This window comes from Microtus ochrogaster, chromosome 16 (genome assembly GCF_000317375.1).
Source record: "Microtus ochrogaster isolate Prairie Vole_2 chromosome 16, MicOch1.0, whole genome shotgun sequence".
NCBI classification, from domain to species: domain Eukaryota; kingdom Metazoa; phylum Chordata; class Mammalia; order Rodentia; family Cricetidae; genus Microtus; species Microtus ochrogaster.
In genome coordinates this window covers 28139915-28152041 of record NC_022018.1, presented here as the reverse complement: position 1 = coordinate 28152041, position 12127 = coordinate 28139915, and the positions used below count along the sequence as shown (strand labels likewise).

Here is a 12127-nt window from a genome sequence, read left to right as displayed (position 1 = left end):
AAACTGCCTAGGCTCCCCCAAAGCCAGTATGTGCAGTAGGATTTTAAATTTCAATTTTCAGTTTTTGACAGGAGTGTTATGGGCCATGGAAAGTCTGGGGCAGGGCTAGATCTCAAAGTTGAAACCATGCCAGACAAACTTGGGAGATCTTCTGCAAGCTGGGAGGGAGATGGGGCTACTTGTCCTTTGATATCCCATCAGTATGTTGAGTTTTCTTGAGGACAGCAACACAAGCTTTCTTTTTGCTGGTTGGTGATTCTTTATCCCCAAACTACCATCTGTTTTTCAGATTTCAACATAAAACATATAGTTTTGGTAGAAGAAACAGTATTTTTTTTGAAAGCAGTCTTCTGTTTCTCCAGATGCTAGACCCATCTCTTCTGAGTCAGAGACTGTTATCAAGGAGTTGGTTGTAACTGGAGGTTTCTCTCCTGCCCACCAGTTCCCGAATAAACATTCAGAGGCTTAATATTAATTATAAACTGTTTGGTTGATAGCTCAAGCTTCTTGTTAGATAGCTCTTTGAACTTAAATTAACTCATTTCTAATAATTTGTGTATTGCCATGTGCCCCGTGGCTTACTGGCAGTGCTCTGGTCTCACATTCTTCCAGTGACTGTTGGTGTACCCAGACTCTGCCTTCTTTCCCCCTGTATCTTTGCTTGGGTTTCCCACCTGTCTCTATTCTGCCTGGCTATTGGCCAAATCAGCTTCTTTATTAACCAATGGTAATAAAACATATTCACAGCAGACAGAGTGATTATCCCACATCAGAGTGTTTTAACGAGCCTTTGGTCTACTGCTCTTAAGGGTACCCAAGACCCAAAATTAGTTATGAGATCTGTATGGAATGCCCACAATAGAGAAAAAAAATCAATGTTCACCCAGGGAGCCAATTTGCAGTTTGTTACATGCAGATCATGCGTATGTGTGTTTATATGTATGCACAAGTATATGTGCATATACATAATTATGTAATACATCTTTTTCCTTACTAATCGTGATTCTAGCACTTGAGGGCAATGAAGAAAAATGCTTCAAATTGGCACTAACATTCTGAACAGAGGAAAACTCTGTTACGTTTCCATTATTCCTTTACCTACAATTTCGGTTTTCTCTCCTCTAGGCTGAGCACCACCTGGCTTTCATCTTCTTGTAGCTACCAAAATTGTCTTAGTCCACATGATGTTGCTTTCCCAAAGACTACGTAATTTACAATGAAGAGAAATTTACTGAGGTATCTCTTTTGGGAAGGTAGGAAGTAGAAAATCAAGATGCCAGCATCTGGTGAGGGCTTTGCTTCTGTATTATAACATGGCAAATAGAGAGAGGAAGAAAGGACACAAGAAGAGTTGACCTCACCTCCTACCTTGTGTGTGCAGCTGTATTGTTTATGTATGCTCACGCATGTGCAAGTGTGAATACCCATGTGTTCAGTCTAGTGCGTCTTCATCTACTGATCTCCACATTATTATTATTATTATCATTATTATTATTATTATTATTATTATTATTATTATTATTATTATTATTATTATTATTATTATTGAGACAGAGTCTCTAACAGAACCTGGACTGGGCGGAAACTAACAGAAACTGGACAGGGCTATACTGGCTTACCAGCAAGTCTTGAAAAACTTCATGTCTCTACCTTCCTAGTGCTGGGATTACAGGTACTCAGGGCTTCCATGGCCAGGGTTTTAGGGGGGATGCTGGGGACTGAATGCGGGTCTTTGTGCTCGTATCCACTGATTGTATGTGTGCATATGTGTGTGCAATGTGAGCTCATATTCTATCTACTAGTTGTACTTGTAGCACTTGATCCACGGAGTCCTCTTCCCAACCCCTTACTACATTTTACAAAGACATGAACCCTTACAGCCTAAACAGTTCTTTAAAGTTCCATCACTCTGTCTTTTGTACAGTGCTGGGAATAAAACCCAGGGTCCCATGACTGACTGATAAATACTACTGCATTGAGCTACCATCTGAACCAAAGTCAATTCAATGACAGCATAAGTATTTTGGTGAAGATAAACATTCAAATCATAGCAAATGCATTCTTTGATGCTTCGTAAATTGAGCAATATGAAGATTCCCTTAAATGAAAACACATCACACTATACAGGCCTTATTACTGACCTAAATTCATTTCTCAAATTATTTACTCATATTAAAATTTACATAAGATAAAAAGTCCTAATGTTTATAATTTCTAAACATAAAATTTAATCTTTGTAAATAAAGTTCTGAGAAGATGGACCAGCCAATAAAGCACTTGCTACGCAAGTATGAGGACCAAGTTCGAATTCCAGAACCCATACAAAGACTGGTCCAGTCATATGTGTCTGCAATCACAATGCTTGGGAGACAGAGACAGGAGGATCCCTAGGGCTTGGTAATCAGCTGGTCTAGCAAAATTGTTGAGCTCCAGGTTCGGTAAGAGTCACTGTCTCAGAATTCTAAGGTGGGGAGCGAATGAGAAACACACTGGATGTTCTCTGTCCTCCACACACGTTTGCACTCATCCCTGCACATGCATACCTTCTGAACATAGGTAAAATTCTAAATAAAGATTAAGATGAATGACATTAGAAATGTTAATATGACCCCCAACATTAAAATGTGCTTTATTGAAAATGGAATTGTTTTCAGTGTGAAGCTATCAGGACCAAGAGCCATGCATATGAGGGGCGTGTAGGTGGAGAGATGGCTCAGCAGCTCAGAGCACGTATTGCTCTTATTTCAGAGGACCTGGGTTTGTTTGCCAGCATCCACATCAGCTGACTCAAACTGTCTGTAACTCCAGTTCCGTGGGATCAGATAATGGGCACCTGAATGCAGCTGGCGCACATACACTTACACAGGTACCATAAATTAAAAATAAACTTTTTTTTGACGAATATTTTGCATATCACCATAGAACCTTCATCTGGTGATGGATGGAGATAGAGACAGAGAGCCACACTGGAGCACTGGACCAAGCTCCCAAGGTCCCAATGAGGAGCAGAAGGAGGGAGAAGATGAGCAAGGAAGTCAGGACCATGAGGGGTGCACCCACCCACTGAGACAATGGGACTGATCTTTGGGAGCTCACGAAGGCCAGCTGGACTGTGACTGAAAAAGCATGGGATAAAACCGGATTCTCTGAACATGGCGAACAATGAGGGCTGATGAGAAGCCAAGGACAATGGCACGGGGTTTTGACCCTACTTAAGGTTCTGGCTTTATGGGAGCCTAGCCAGTTTGGATGTTCACCTTCCTAGACATGGATGGAGGGGGGTGGACCTTGGACTTTCCACAGGGCAGGGAACCCTGACTGCTCTTTGGACTGGAGAGGGAGGGGGAGCGAAGTGGGGGAAGGGGGAAAAGAGTGGGAGGAGGGGGAGGGAAATGGGAGGCTGGGAGGAGGCGGATACTTTTTTTTCCTTTTCTCAATAAAAAAAAAAAAGAAACATGTTATGTGCTTTGGGAATTTTGTTATAACCCAATCCTCCTTCTTGTCTTTTTGTATACAAAATGAGGCTACAGAACTGATGGCTGTCTCACAGAGTTAAAGTGAGAACGACATGGAACTACTCACATTAAACCCAGTTCTCACTGCATAGGAAACAGCTCACTGGGGACAATGCTATTGTTGCTGTATTTGTTATTGTTGGTGCTAAGTATACAGCTGGTGCCTGATAGCTGCTTATGCATGTAAATGGACTCTAAGAAAACCCTGTTGATAAACATCTTCCAAATCCAGGGCTAGTTCCCAGTCCTCACTATGACTTGTGAAATTTGCTCTGAGAATTCTTGGTCATGACTCTCTAAATTACACAGACCCATCAATTACTGATCAGAAACTGCATTGCCTCGGTGCAAGGTGGGATGAAGGGAAGACGTATAATAAGATATAAAGATTGCTCTGTGATGCATTTTTTACTCTATCTCTTTTGAAGAACAGAAATTTTATGTGTAGAATCTGGAAGATATTTCTTGACCTATCTTCATTATTCTAGCTGCCCACAAAATGGATTAAGTTGTGATCTTCTTTGTCTTTTACATGTAATAAATGGCGGCTACTTGAAGGATAACGAACTGCCCACTCTGTTTGGATGCAATAGCACTCTACCGCACTTCTCTCCATCTACATCTTAGCAAGGAGGAGACTGATGACGTCACACTGGGCCCTGGAAATGTGACTTTCCCCCTGCCATTCACTAAGGTTGTTTTCATTGTGCTACAGGCGTGAGAGAGCAATGAGATTGGCAAAGGCGTCATTACTTAAAAGAAAATCTTACCAAAATAGAAGTCAACTCCTTGGATTTGTTTGCTCTTTTGAACGATTGTATTTTGGTTAATAGGCAATATGAAGTCTCACACTGATACTGTCACTACGAGACAATGGGGCATTTTGAGTAAATACCATCCTGAAGTTTTTAATCTATTGGACAAAACTTAATAATGTAAAAGTATTAAAAAGTGTGCTATTGGCTCAGCCACATGGCAGTTTCCTTTCGCATTCAGAAGAATTTTACAAAGAAACATTGAACACACACACACACACACACACACAGACAGACAGACACACACACACAATCAGTAGGTGTACTGCTCCTACCCCTGGCTTTTTCATGGGTTGTGACAATCTGAACTTAGGTCTACACACACACACACACACACACACACACACACACACACACACACACACAGAGGCAGGTGTACTGCTCCCATCTCTGGCTTTTGCATGGATTAGGAGAATCTGAACTTGTGTCTCCATGCTTGTACAGCATGTACTTCACCCACTGAGCCAGCAAACAAGAAGAAAATAAAGCTTTATAAATTAGAGATGTTGTCTATTCGATTTTATTGTAACACTAATGAGAAGTGCAATATTGATATTGATGAGAGACGTTTATTATACTTAGGAAAAGTTTGCTTTCAATGAGGGAGGTTCTTATATAAGAATAAATGTTTTTTGATATTTGCTATATCTTTGTCTTGTGCTTTGTATTTCTTTTGTACGTTTTTACATTTCTATGTTTCATTTAAAGCAATAGAAGAAAGCCTGAACTCTCCCTGTTGTTCCATTTGGACTATCTTAAACTCTGGCAATGCTCCTTACTGTTAACCGCCGTCCGTTTCTCTTTACATTCCTATCACCAATGTCCTTATCTGGGAAGCATTTAGATCTATGGTGGCTTCACAGCAAGCAAAAAGGAACTTACTTCCATCCCTGAGAACACACACACACACACACACACACACACACACACACACACACACCCTTTCAATTTCCTGGTTAAATAGGAGCAGATACAAGCCCTTACAAACTTCATTATTCTCTGATTGTCTATAATAGCACATCCATTATCTATAATCATGAGTCTCAATGTTGAACCAATGACTAATAGAATCATGTAAGGCTTTCTTTTTATTCTTACATAAAATAAAATGTAACAGCATAGATTCATTTTTATGCCTAATAAGGCCAATGTGTTAGTAATTTAATAAGGGGAATTTAAAGGATTTCTGACATAATATAGATGAGAAAATGTTTTAATAGTGTTGGTGGAAAATATTTTTAAATACTATATTCATTCATATTAGTCTGCCTACACATGGTGATTTGTCAACATAATTATTTCAACATGGGCTAATATCTGTCTCATGGGCTTCAGAGCTTGCTTGTATTAAAGTCATATTTGAAGGACTTACCTTATCTTGGATAACATGGCCAGGCCTTGAGTTTGATCCCAAGCACCACATAAACTGGACATTCTGGTGCAACTCTGTAAACCCAGATTTTTAGATGGGATAAGCAGGAGGTCAGAAGTTCAAGGTCATCCTCCTTACCAGGAGGTCAGAAGTTCAAGGTCATCCTCCTCATCAGGAGGTCAGAAGTTCAAGGTCACCTTCAGTCACAAAATTTTCTGAACAAAAAATTAAAATGACTGAGCCCTTTGTAGTGGTGTACACCTTTAATCTCAGCACTCAGAAGGCAGAGGCAGGCGGATCTTTGAGTTCGAGGCCAACCTGGTGATGAATAAGAAGCTAGCTTGAGCTAGACGTGCTCTATAAACAAAATGGCAATGAAGATTCGTTTTGAAAAACACAGATTCCAACACAAACTCACACTATCTCATTCTGGAGAAAGGAGGCCCTAAGTCAGTGGTTCAAACTATTTATGTGGGTGACTCTCAGGCAGCTTTTCAGTCTGACCAGGACATGTTTGGAAAAAACAACAGGAAAACTTGAGGGACAAGTATCAGCAGTGTTTTCCTGGGTCCAGCCAGCTAGCTTCTGATTACTGATTGCTGAGAACCTTCCAGAGACAGAAAAGAACATTGGTCAGATCTTTGAAGGGTCCAAGTCTAAACCAGGCATTGACAATGCTTTAAGAAGGGCGGGGGTCACTCATATTTCCTTGAAACTGTCATCTGAGGTTTGATACAAAAATGTTTAGTCATTTTTCAGTGATGGTATTTCTGCCTGAGGGATAGAATAGGGGAAATGTTTACTCTTGTCAATTAATAAAGAACTTCTGGAAAGGTCTTATATTTTCAGGAAATAAGCCCACTTGATAGGGCCAGCAGTTTCCTTTATGCTTGTTTTGAATTACTTGTACTCCAGATATAGTCTGGGTGAGAGACCAGGGTGGTAAAGAACGCTTTCTGTTGTGAATCAGTTTTTCAAGGTTTAGAAGGTTCTTCATGAGCTCCCTCAAGGTTTTCTGTCCATGCTCACTATGGGAGAGACATGATTACCATGGCAGAGGCATTCTCACCATGTCAGAGACATGCTCAGTATGTCAGAGACATGCTCACCAGGGCAGAGATATGCTCACATGGCAGAGACATGCTCACATGACAGAAACATGCTCACTACGTCAGAGACATGCTCACCAGGGCAGAGACATGCTCACATGGCAGAGACATGCTCACCATGGGGGAGACATGCTCACCATGGGGGAGACATGCTTACCAGGGCAGAGACATGCTCACATGGCAGAGACATGCTCACATGGCAGAGACATGCTCACCATGGGGAGACATGCTCACCAGGGCAGAGATATGCTCTCCAGGGCAGAGGATCTCTCACCAAGGCTCCACTCTCCCACAGTGCTAATATTCAATGCCACCAAAGTGGGAATTTACAAAGGGATCCAAAGCTGACCCACACAGCAGTCTGTCCCGTGTAAGCTGACGTTGCTTGGTCCTTCTCACACACTGCCACCCTGTGTTCTCATCTGTGAGTTGGTATCTTAGTCATCTCTCATATTTGCTCCAGCAGGTTCTAGACTTGCAGGGGCTTCTGTCATCCTTGGGGCAGTTTGACTGGCACTGGATGCCCGATGGGCTTACTCATTGTTCTGAAAGTAATTCCGTTAGAAGCCAGCTCCATCAGGGTCTCCAATTCACCACAAAGCTCTCTGGAGTTTTTTCTTTAATGGGCACGTAAAGTTTTCTGGATCACTGCTCATACCTTGAGACTACCAATATTGTTCATATCGATAACCTGCTACCGCAGAAACCAGATTGGCTGCATTGTGCTTCTGGAGCCAACATGGTAAACTTATGGTCAGTCAGTCAATGAGCAAGGAACTACTGTGTAGCCATTGAATTGTAAGTCTTAGCAGATTCGAGGGAAAGGGAGGGAGGAAGGAAGAAAAAGCAGGAGTGTGTACTTGAAAACTTACTTGGGAGACAACATTTGGGAGTACGGAGTAGAATAATACAGGATGTAGTACCACACACATTCACACACACACACACACACACACACACACACACACACACACACACACCATTGCTGTAGGATTTCCTACCGCCAGTAGCCACTTGGACATGGGCTTATACTGTAAATTCTGGTATAAAGCATGCATCCGGCCTCTTTCCTGGCTGCAGGATTCGGTTACTGTTCCCCGTTCTAGCGGAGGACTGTGATCTGTGAGTCTACCCCTAAATAAATAACCCTCTATTATACTCAGTTCTGAGCTAGTGTGGGATTTCTTTTCAGCGTCTGTCTTCACACCACCACCACCACCATAGTGAAAACATTAAACAGCCCCATAACAATAAAGGATGACTAAAAAAATAGTGGGAATGAAAACAGAAGAGGAACGTTAAAGGGATTAACATTATAATCAAACAAACAAACAAACAAACAAACAGAAAATCAAGTTCGGTCTTTCCTTCTCCCTCTCTTCCCCACCTGCCCTTCTCCTTCAATCTCCCTTAAGCCTTTCTTTCTTCTTTCTCTTTTTCCCCCCGTTCCTCTCTGTATTTCTTTTCCATTCAGCTAGAACCTATTCTGAGAGAGGGTGGTTTGGGAGAAGAGACCAGTCACCTCAGAACAAAGGCTAGCCACCGATGTCAGAGAGTTTTCAGAGACTCCCCAGAGGAGGCTGCTGGCCGGGCACCATTTCCCTACGAGCTGGTCTCACAGCAGTGCCAGCAGGACTGGACCATAACTTCCGGCATAGGATTTGGGGGAGATTCTGTCAGCTCGTACCTCCTCGATCTGAAGAAGAAAACGTGGTCCATTTACATTCTTGTTAAAAGCCCAATCGAAGCATTTTATTTTCTTTGAAGCCTCACCCTCCCAGTGGCTGTGCGTCAAAGACAGGGAAGCAAGGCTATAGATAAAAAAGTGACATTCTGTTCTGTGGTTTGGCACAGTGCTCCCTGGTGGTAAAATATGGAACTACATACAAAACTCCTGGAACCAGCAGAAGAACAAAATACACTGTCTTAGTTCGGGCTGTTATTGCTGTAATGAAACACCACGACCCAAGGCAACTTGGGGAGGAAGGGCTTATTTCACTCACAGCTCCACAGAGCAGTTCATCTTCAAAAGCACTGAGGGCAGGAACTCAGGCAGGGCTGATGCAGGAGCTGATGCAGAGGCCATAGAGAGCTTCTGCTTACTGGCTTGCTCATCATCATGGCTTGTTTTGTTGTAGAACCCAAGACCATTTAGTACAGGGAGAGCACCAACCACAGTGGGCCGGGTCTTCCCCTATCAATTAGTAATTAAGAAAATGCCCAAGTTAGGTCTTATGGAGGCATTTTCTCAACTGAGGGTCCCTCCTCTCAGATGAGGTGCATTCGAGTTCTTAGCGTCTTCATTGTGACAGAATTCTTTCATGTCTGGTTCCATTCAGTAAGGCTGGCGTCTGCATGACGCTGCTCGCTGCTTATGCAGAGGGACAAAACGTGGCTTGTGTGGACTGATGTGTCTTTTCTGTGTTCTAACTCTTTCCAAATCATCAACCACGAGGGGGTTAATTTGAATTATAGAAACATGCATTTACGGAGTCGACTCTCATTCGGTCAAATGTTTCTTTAGAGAGATCTCTGCTCTGCTGTTCCTGACGGTCAAGTAATGGTAGTACCAAGAAGGAATGTGGAAACTAATCCATCTGACACCGTGATTTTACAGGTGAAGTGAAGTCTTGTGTCTTCTGGCTCCTAAAGGCACACAGGGATTAACCAGTTTCCCAGTTACTCTCCCACTCTGCCTATGGATCATGACTTTTTCCTGGAACAGAATAGATTTTGTTAGAGGTAATTTCCAAATATTTTTTATGTTTTATGATTATCCCTATTTTGTTCAAACTACAGATTCCATTTCTGCAGAGGAGGCACGTTAAGGATGCAGCAAGTATGCTACAATCTATTAATTAGGCTCAGATCAGGCTTGTGTGTCACGTATGTGTGTATCTTTGCTGTGTGTTTCTGTATGTGTGTAGGTAGCATGAGCAAGGGTACACGTGAAGGCTAGAGGGCAACCTTAGCTGTCATTTTTCAAGGGCAGACCCTGTTACTTATCTGGGTCTGTAAACTGTAGCTTGGGTATTCTTTACTTAACAGCTAATATCCACACGTAAGTGAGGATACACCGTGTTTGTCTTTCTGGCCTGGGTTATCTTACTCAGGATGATCTTTTCTAGTTCCATTCATTTGCCTGAAAATTTCATGATTTTTTTTAACAGCTGAGTAATATTCCATTGTGTAAATGTACCACATTTTCTTTATCTATTCTTTGGTTGAGGGACATCTAGGTTGTTTCCAGGTTCTGGCTGTTATGAATAAAGCTGCTGTGAACACAGTTGAGCAAGTGTCCTTGTGGTAGGATGAAGTGTCCTTTGGGTATATATCCAAGGTATAGCTGGGTCTTGAGGAAGATAGAGTCCCAGTTTTCTGAGGAACTGCCATAACGATTTCCATAGCGGCTGTACATGTTTGCACTCCCACCACCAATGGAGGGAGTGTTCCCCTTGCTCCACATCCTCGCCAACATGAGCTGTCACTTGTATTGTTGATCTTAGCCATTCTGACAGGTGTATGGAATCTCAAAGCAGTTTTGACTTGTATTTATGTGATGGCTAAGGATGTTGAACTTTGCTTTAAGAGTTTCCCAGCCATTTGATATTCCTCTGTTGAGAATTCTCTGTTTAGATCTGTACCCCATTTTTTTTTAAATTGGATCATTTGGTTTGTTGATGTCTAGTTTCCTGAGTTCTTTATATTTTGGGTATCAGTCCTCTGGGGGATGTGGAACTGGGGAAAACCTTTTCACATTCTGTAGGCTGCCATTTTATCCTATTGTTGGTGTCCTTTGCCTCACAGAAAACTTTCTGTTTCGTAAAGTTCCATTTATTAACTGTTCATCTTAGTCCCTGCTCTATTGTTCTGCTCAGGAAGTTGTCTCCTGTGCTAATGTGTTCAAGGCTCTTCCCCACTTTCTCATCTATTAGGTTCAGTGCATCTGGAGTTATATTAAGGTCTTTGATCTGATTGGACTTGGGTTTTGCACAGGGCGATAGGTATGGGTCTACTCGCATTCTTGGGTGTCCAGTTGTACAAGGACCATTTGTTGAAAATTCTTTTTTTCCCCACTGTGTATTTCTGACTTCTTTATTAAAAAAATTAGACATCTATAGGTATGTGAATTTACATCTGGGTCTTTGATTCAATTCCAGTGATCAATCTGTTTTTAGAATACACATTTGATTTTTTTTATTACTATAGCTCTGTAGTAGAGCTTGGAATCAGGAATTGTGATTCCTCTAGAAGTTTTTTTATAGTATAGGATAGTTTGAGCTATTATGTTCTTTTCTTGTTTTTTTTTTCATATGAGGTTGAGAATTGTCTTTAAAGGTCTGTAAAGCATTGTGTTGGAATTTTGATGGGGACTGCATTGAATCTGTAGATTGCTTTTGGTAAGATAGACATTTTTGCTTTGTTAATCCTACCGATCCATGAGCATGGGAGATCTTTTCATCTTCTGATATCTTCTTTAATTTATTTCTGAAAAGACTTGAAGTTTTTGGAATAAGTATTTCACTTGCTTTGTTAAAGTTATCCCAAGATATTTTATACTATTTGTGGCTATTGTGAAGCATATTGTTTCCATAGTTTCTTTTGCAGCCAATTTGTTATTTGTATATAGGAGGACTACTGATTTTTTGAGTTAATCTTGTATCCAACCACTTTACTAAAGGTGATTTTCAGCTGTAATAATTTCCTGGTAGAATTTTGGGAGTCACTTATTTATACTATCATATCATCTGCAAATAGTGATATTTGTTGTCTTCCTTTCCAATTTGTATTCTCTTGATCTTCTTCAGTTGTCTTATTGCTCTAGTTAGAACTTCAAGTTCTGTTCAAGTATATTGAATAGAGATGGAAAGAGTGAGCAGCCTTGTCATTTTCCTTATTTTAGTGGAATTTCTTTGAGCTTGTCTTAATTTAATTTGATGCTGGGCTATAGGCTTGCTGTAAATTTTCTTTATTATATTTAAGTATGTCCCTTTAATTCCTGATCTCTCCAAGACTTTTATCATGAAGGAGTGTTGGATTTTGTCAAAGGCTTTTGGGCATCTAATGAAATGATCATGTGACTTTTTTCATTCAGTTTGTTTATATAGTAAATTACATTGATTTTTGTATGTTGCACAATCCCTGAATCTCTGGGATGAAACCTACATGTTCATGATGGATGATCTTTTTATGTGTTTTTGGATTTGATTTGCCAGTATTTTATTTAACATTTTTGCAAGCATATTAATGAGAGAAATTGGTCTATAATTCTCTTTCCTTGCTGAATCTTTGTGTAATTTGGGTATCAGGGTGACT

At 41.0% G+C, this 12127-nt stretch overlaps 1 long non-coding RNA gene across 1 annotated transcript in view; it reads right to left on the bottom strand.

The window, feature by feature from the left end:
- The window catches only part of LOC101981195, a 10635-nt gene extending 1514 nt beyond the window's left edge, over positions 1 to 9121 (bottom strand). The window contains exons 1-2 of the long non-coding RNA XR_258440.2: positions 8815 to 9121; positions 8334 to 8507 (exon numbers count right to left, since the gene is read on the bottom strand). This is a non-coding gene — a long non-coding RNA (uncharacterized LOC101981195). The remainder of the gene's footprint in view (positions 1 to 8333; positions 8508 to 8814) is intronic.
- Positions 9122 to 12127: the final 3006 nt, after the last annotated feature.